The following is a 7646-nucleotide window of genomic DNA, read 5'->3' on the forward strand; positions in this document are numbered from 1 at the left end:
GTAAATATACCAATGAGTAAACTCAAGCAATTGTCTCTATATGTAGCTGTAAACTACTCTCAGACATCATTAAACATTATTATTCCCTAGTTGAGAACGAGCCTAAATGCTCTAGCTCCCAAACGTTTATTACCGACCAAGAGACCCATACTTCGGTCTCTCATTCATAACTGCCTACGTGCACGTGGCCATACTAAGTACCATTATATTTTAGGTACTTCCGCTCAGATACCTTCTCAAATTTGTCCTTCAGTATCGAGCTACAATGATACCTTCTAATATGTCCTTCAGTATCAAATTGGCCAGATACCTTCTCAAATGTCCTTCGGTATCAAATTGGCCAAGTACTTTCTCAAAATGTCCTTCGGTACCTAATTGGTTAGATACCTTCGATATCAAATGTGTATTTTGTAACATCAAATTAAGTTCCATTGCCTAGTATTTACACAAGAGTTGTTCCATTGCTACTCATTTACACAGGAACTCATTCTCTCATAGCTTTCCTCTAGGAAGCATATAACAAAATTAGAAACATAGCTTTTGTAATGGTTACACAACATACCTTGGCCTGTGTTACACACATACAAACCAGGAAACATGCATTAAGTTATTCTCCAACCATTTGTTGCTTGAGGAAGTATAAATACATCATTAATGTCACTGTACTTTACTTGATTATATATGCATGAGTATTGGAAACCTTAAGTTTACTGAGTCACTCACAGTTCGTTAGGCTCTTATTGGTTTATATGCTTCCTTTAACTCTTCTTGGCCTGAAAAGATATAATTCCATATTAAACTACTTGGAATTCCTAGTAAAATATCTCAAATAATTCATTTATTAAAGGAACTTCCATCAATACAGACAACTTTACTAGTAAGATCCCCCTAATCGAGGTCAGCGAGATCCCCCCTGAGCGATGCTAGCGAGATCCTCTAGAGCGATGCCAGCGAGATCCTCTAGAGCGATACCAGCGAGATCCTCTAGAGCGAGATCAAGTTTTTCCTGTGAAATTCTTAGCAATACTCACCTCAATTCCTAGCGAGATTTCCCCCTAGAGTGAGATCCTCCTTACAAAATCAGCGAGATTTCTTTTATAAATGAGATCCTTATGCCCAAATCTCACTATAATTCTCCACGATGAATTGCTTGCTTGTTCCTCACAAGCAGTTGTCTGCTTATGCACCAATTCCCTGTTATAATTTCAAAAATTCATAACTCAAAATCCAGAGCTCTTTTCAAGAAACGTCCTTCTACAAACTTGTTTAGATTTGAGTTAATTCCTTACCTTAAAATTTCAGCCCAGAATTCCTTATAGTTTGGCTTAGAACTTCCAAACTTTACCTCGAGCCCTGATTAATCCATGGTTCTACCTTTTATGCAAATTCTCCACTTTTGTTATTCTCCTCTTGCAATCTTTTTCCAATAGGACAATCTTAAAAACTAGATTCTCCCAGCTTTCAAATGGCACCGAATTCGCTAAATTTGCTCTTTTCAATTACTAAAACCATGCTTTTGAAGTTTCACTTTCTTTTTAATCTTTCTGCCGCTTCCTGAGTTCAAAGAATAAATTTCCACGTCACCCCACACTTAGTGTCTCCAGCCAGACTAATGATTGAGTTTCCTCATTTGATATATTTTCCTTCCCTTCCTTCATAATCCCTATAAACAACATGAATTTCTATTTAATAAATATGTAATATAACATTCCTTTAGCTAAACATGCTTATTTAGGGAACCTATGTTCGGGGTTTACAATCATCTCCCCCTTAAAGGAAATTTCATCCTCGAAATTTTACCTGATATGTCATTTGAAAAGTTGAGGGTATCTCTTCCTCATTTGCTCTTCAGGTTCCCAAGTTGCTTCCTCGATCCCATGACTACGCCATAAGACCTTCACCAAAGGAATCGTCTTATTTCTGAGTATTTGATCTTTCCTGTCCAATCTCGATGGCCTCTTCCTCGTAAGATAAATCTTTTTTGAGTTGTATCGGTTGTATTGCTAGTACGTGCATAGGATTAGGCACGTATTTCCTTAGCATCGACACATGAAATACATCGTGTATTCGCTAGCTCCATCGGCAAGTGCAACCTATAAGCTGCTGGACCAATTCGTTCCACAATTTTATATGGTCCAATGTATCATGGACTTAACTTCCCTTTTCTCCCAAATCGGAGAATTCCTTTCCATAGGGATAGTCGGAGAAATATCTGTTCTTCGATTTCAAATTCTAGTTCTCTTCTACGTTTATCGGCATAACTCTTCTGTCTATCGTGAGTCGCCTTAAGATTATCCCTGATAAGTTTCACATTCTCTGTTGTTTGTTGAACTAATTCTGGACCCAGTAATTGTCGTTCTTCAACTTTGTTCCAGCATACTGGAGTCCTGCAAGGTCGGCCGTACAATGCTTCATAGGGAGCCATTCCGATACTAGAATGGTAACTATTGTTGTAGGCAAATTCAATCAACGATAAATATGTATCCCAACTTCCTTTGAATTGTAGTACACAGGCTCTTAACATATCTTCCAGTGTCTGTATAGTTCTTACCGACTGTCCATCTGTTTGTGGATGAAAAGTCGTACTGAAATGCAATTTAGTGCCCATAGCCTTCTGTAAACTAGGCCAAAATTTTGAAGTGAACCTCGAGTCCCGATCCGACACTATCGACACTGGGGTTCCATATTGACTAATTATCTTATCAATATAAATCTTAGCTAGACGATCTAGTGTAAAAGTAATTTTTACTGGTATGAACTTGGTCGTCTTAGTTAGTCTATCGACTATTACCCAAATGCCATAAAATTCTGAGGGTGTCTTAGGCAAACCAAATAGAAAGTCCATTGTCACATGCTCCCACTTCCACTCAGGCACTGGAAGTGGATTGAGTAACCCTGCTGGTCTTTGTCTCTCAGGTTTTACTTGTTGACAGACTATACATCGGTCTACATATTCTGCTATGTCTCTCTTTATCCCAGGCCACCAGTAAGATTTCTTCAAAGTTCTATACATCTTGGTGCTACCTGGATGCATGGCATAAGCGAAACTATGTGCTTCCTCTAAAATGGCTTGTTTAAGCTGTAGCTTGTTAGGCACACACATTCTCCCCTCCTTTTCTAGCACACTGTCTGCTCCCAATTGAAAGTCAACCCTAATGCCCTTATTCACATCATCAGCAATCTTCTGAAAATCAGGGTCTTCCAACTGATCCCGCTTAAGGTTTTCTACTAAGGCCGGCCTTATCTGAAAAGTAGATATCATTCCTCCTGACGGTTCCACTGATAAGGCGGTTCTGGAATTCCTAAACTCCTGCGAGCATTCCTCTTATTGAACCAGTAATGGCCTTGGGTCCTGAGGATTTCCTACTCAGTGCATCTGCCAATATTAGCCTTACCAGGGTGGTATTCGATGGAACAGCCGTAATCTTTAATCAATTCAATCCATCTTCGTTGTCTTAGATTCAACTCCTTTTGATCAAAGATATATTTTAAGCTTTTGTGATCTGTAAATATCTTGCAGTGCTCTCCAAATAGGTAATGTCTTCACAACTTCAGAGCTTTCAACTGCTGCCAATTCTAGATCATGCATGGGATAAATGCCCTCGTGTTTCTTAAGTTGACGAGAGGCATATGCAATCATCTTCCCATCCTGCATCAACACACATCCCAATTCTTGTCGGGATGCATTGCAATTAATCTCAAATTCCTTACCTGGAATAGGCAAGGTAAGCACTGATGCTGATACTAGTTTTCGTTTCAGCTCCTAGAAACTATGTTTACACTCCAACGACCATTCAAACCTCACGCTTTTCTTGGTCAGGTTCGTCAACAGAAGGGCTATCTTAGAGAAACCCTCCACAAACCTCCGATAATAACCTGCCAACCCTAGGAAACTGCATATTTCTGAAACGGTTATGGGTCGTTCCCAATTAACTATTGCTTCCGTCTTCTGGGTATCTACACTAATGCCCTCTGCTGAAACAACATGTCCAAGAAATACTACCCGATCTAACCAAAAATCGCATTTACTGAATTTAGCATACAACTGCCTATCTCACAACGTCTGCAATACTATCCTCAGGTGGGTAATATGATCCTCCCTACTACCAGAATACACTAGTATATCATCAATGAATACTATCACGAACTGGTCCAAGTAGGGATGAAATATCCTGTTCATGAGATCCATGAATACCGCAGGGGAATTTGTCAATCCGAAAGGCATTACCCGGAATTCATAATGTCCATATCTCGTTCTAAATGCGGTTTTAGGGATATCGACTTCTCTCACTTTCAGTTGATGATAAACCGATCTCAGGTTTACCTTCGAAAACACCATGGCTCCTCTTAACTGATCAAACAAATCATCAATGCATGGTAATAGATATTTATTCTTAATCGTTACCTTATTCAACTGCCTATAGTTGATACACAATCTAAGTGTACCATCTTTCTTCCTCACAAACAATACCGGAGCTCCCCAAGGCGATACATTAGATCGAATGTATCCCTTGTCAATTAACTCTTGTAACTGAACCTTTAATTCTTTCAACTCAGTCGACGCCATTCTATACGGTGCTTGCAATATGGGAGTTGTTCCTGGAACTAAGTCAATAGTAAACTCTATCTCTCTGTCGGGTGGTAATCCCGATAGTTCTTCAGGAAATACATCTTGAAATTCATTTACCACTGGGACATCTTCTGGGTTCAGCTCTTTCTCTTGTGCAACCATCACATGAGCCAGATAGGCTTTACATCCCTTGCTCAATAACTTCCGAGCTTCCACTGTCGATATTAAATTCCCTGCGACCAATCGTTTGCTTCCTATCAACATTGCATCTTGGCCATTTGATTTTCTGAGCACTACATCCTTCTTATAACAGTCTACTGAAGCATGATAATTACTTAGAAAATCCATCCCCAGGATAGCATCAAACTCCAATAGTTCTAAAGGAAGCAAATCAGCATAGAAGTTCTGACCATTGATCAGTATCTCACAATGATTATAGCATCTATCTATTACTATCACGTCTCCCAAAGGGGTAGAGATAAAAAACTCTTACAACATAGGTTTAACCAACCTACCTATACTAAGTGCATACATGCTAGATATAAATGAATGTGTAGCACCAGGATCAAATAAAACATAAGCAGACTGCCTACATAACATAACATTACCGGTCACAACATCTGAAGACTCCGCTGCCTCCTGGTGTGTCACGGCATACACTCGCCCCTACTACTGGGGTCGAATTACGACATTCTTCTGCTTGGCACCACTTGACCCTTCGCCCCGATTTCCGACACTCTTTGGTTGGTTAACTGTCTGGGAGATCGGCTGTTTTGCTGTTGGAATGTCCCTGTTCATCTAGGGACAATCCCTCTTGAAATGCCCTGTTTTTCCACATTAGAAACATGCACCTTTGCCACTATAGCATGCCCCAAAATGCCTCTTGCCACAACTAGGGCATGTCGGTCTCCTGTCTATGCTGGCTACCGACTCACCAACTTGTGGCATCTCTGACCGGCTAACTGCACCGGCCGAGGGTCTGGTTTTCCTTTTCTTGGATCCCTGCTAACTGGTTCCCCTAAAATGGCTTCCACTAGTCTGGGTTGCCACTGGAGATCGGAATCCTTTGTCTCTAGGCCCTACCACGGCCTCACTACCTCTTGGCAACTGCTCAACATCTGCCAAACTCTGCTCGACTCGTGTTGCATTTCTACTAACTTGTTAAAATCTAGCCAATTAGCCGTAGACGTCACCGAAGTTTTGATTTCCTTCCTCAAACCTTGTTCAAATTTCCTACATCTATCTCTTTCCTCAGCAATAATCGGCAGGGCATACTGTGGTAACTCTGTAAATTTCTGCTCATATTCTACCACCGACATTGTTCCCTGTATTAATCTGAGGATCTCATCCCTTTTTGTATCTCGAAACGAGCTGGGGTAATACTTATCTTCAAAGGCCTTCCTGAACTCAGGCCATAACATCACATCTGTACTGGCTCGTCTGGCGGATATCACTTTCCACCATTTCTCTGCTCTTTTCTGTAGTAGAAAGGTGGCTAATCCCACTTTCCTATCCTCTGGACAACTCATAACATTGAAACATTTTTCAACTACATCCAGCCACAACTCAGCTTTAGTTGGATCTGTTGTACTTTCAAATGTCACAGCCCCTAGGGCTTTAAACCTCTCAATACCATATTTCTTTTCTGAGTCGACTCGTGTAGAGCCCAAACTGGCTGTTAACCTCTGCACTATCCTGTTAAACACTGCATCTTCTAGTTGTATATCTTCCCTTGCTTGGGGAGTAATAGACTCTCTCTCGGATATCATCTCCTGACCCACTGGATCATTCACCTTCTTTTTGCCACCCGGTGGGTTCTCCCCAACCTCCGGGCCCCTATTGGTAGGGTCAGTGTTCCTGTCACCTGTCTGCTTACTCGGTCTGCCACGTTGCCTCGACATTTTACCTAATACAATGTACACATGTTAGGGACTCACACTTAGGGACTTAGACTTATGCATAAACTTCTCTCTCATTCCCAAAACCTTATGCTCTGATACCAACTTATCACACCCCTTACCAGATTACCCTTTTATTCTGGAAGAGGATATGACCGTGGTAGCTACTAGCCTTACTGCCAGCACTCACCACCCAAGCCTTCTAATTTAGATACCAACCTGTTCATCTGTATTAGTAATATACGCAAACAGCTAAGACATTACTTTTATGGAAAAATATTCATAGGTGGCCCAAACATTCCTACAGAAACCCTAGTCCCTCACAAAACATGTGTACATAAACAGATTATCAACCTAAGTCTTTTAATAAGCCGAGTCTTTCGGTGTCAAGCAGCAGCAGGATCAACCTTGAGAAAACTGACCGCTACCTGAAAAGGGAAAACACAGAAATTCTGTGAGCTAAAAGCTCAGTGAGCGACTATAGAATTGTAAAGCAACAAGTGTAGCATCACTATAAACACGTAAATATACCAATGAGTAAACTCAAGCAATTGTCTCTATATGTAGCTGTAAACCACTCCCAGACATCATTAAACATTATTATTCCTTGTTGAGAACAGGCCTAAACGCTCTAGCTCCCAAACGTTTATTACCGACCAAGAGACCCATACTTCGATCTCTCATTCATAACTGCCTATGTGCACGTGGCCATATAAGTACCATCATATTTTAGGTACTTCCGCTCAGATACCTTCTCAAATTTGTCCTTCAGTATCGAGCTACAATGATACCTTCTCATATGTCCTTCGGTATCAAATTGGCCAGATACCTTCTCAAATGTCCTTCGGTATCAAATTAGCCAGGTACCTTCTCAAAATGTCCTTCGGTACCTAATTGGTTAGATACCTTCTCAACGTTCTTCAGTATCAAATGTGTATTTTGTAACATCAAATTAAGTTTCATTGCCTAGTATTTACACAAAAGTTGTTCCATTGCCACTCATTTACACAAGAACTCATTCTCTCATAGCTTTCCTCTAGGAAGCATATAACAAAATCAGAAACATAGCTTTTGTAATGGATACACAACATACCTTGGCCTGTGTTACACACATACAAGCCGGGAAACATGCATTAAGTTATTCTCTAACCATTTGTTGCTTAAGGAAGTATAAATAC

Source organism: Benincasa hispida, chromosome 10, assembly GCF_009727055.1.
Source record: "Benincasa hispida cultivar B227 chromosome 10, ASM972705v1, whole genome shotgun sequence".
In the NCBI taxonomy this organism is placed as follows: domain Eukaryota; kingdom Viridiplantae; phylum Streptophyta; class Magnoliopsida; order Cucurbitales; family Cucurbitaceae; genus Benincasa; species Benincasa hispida.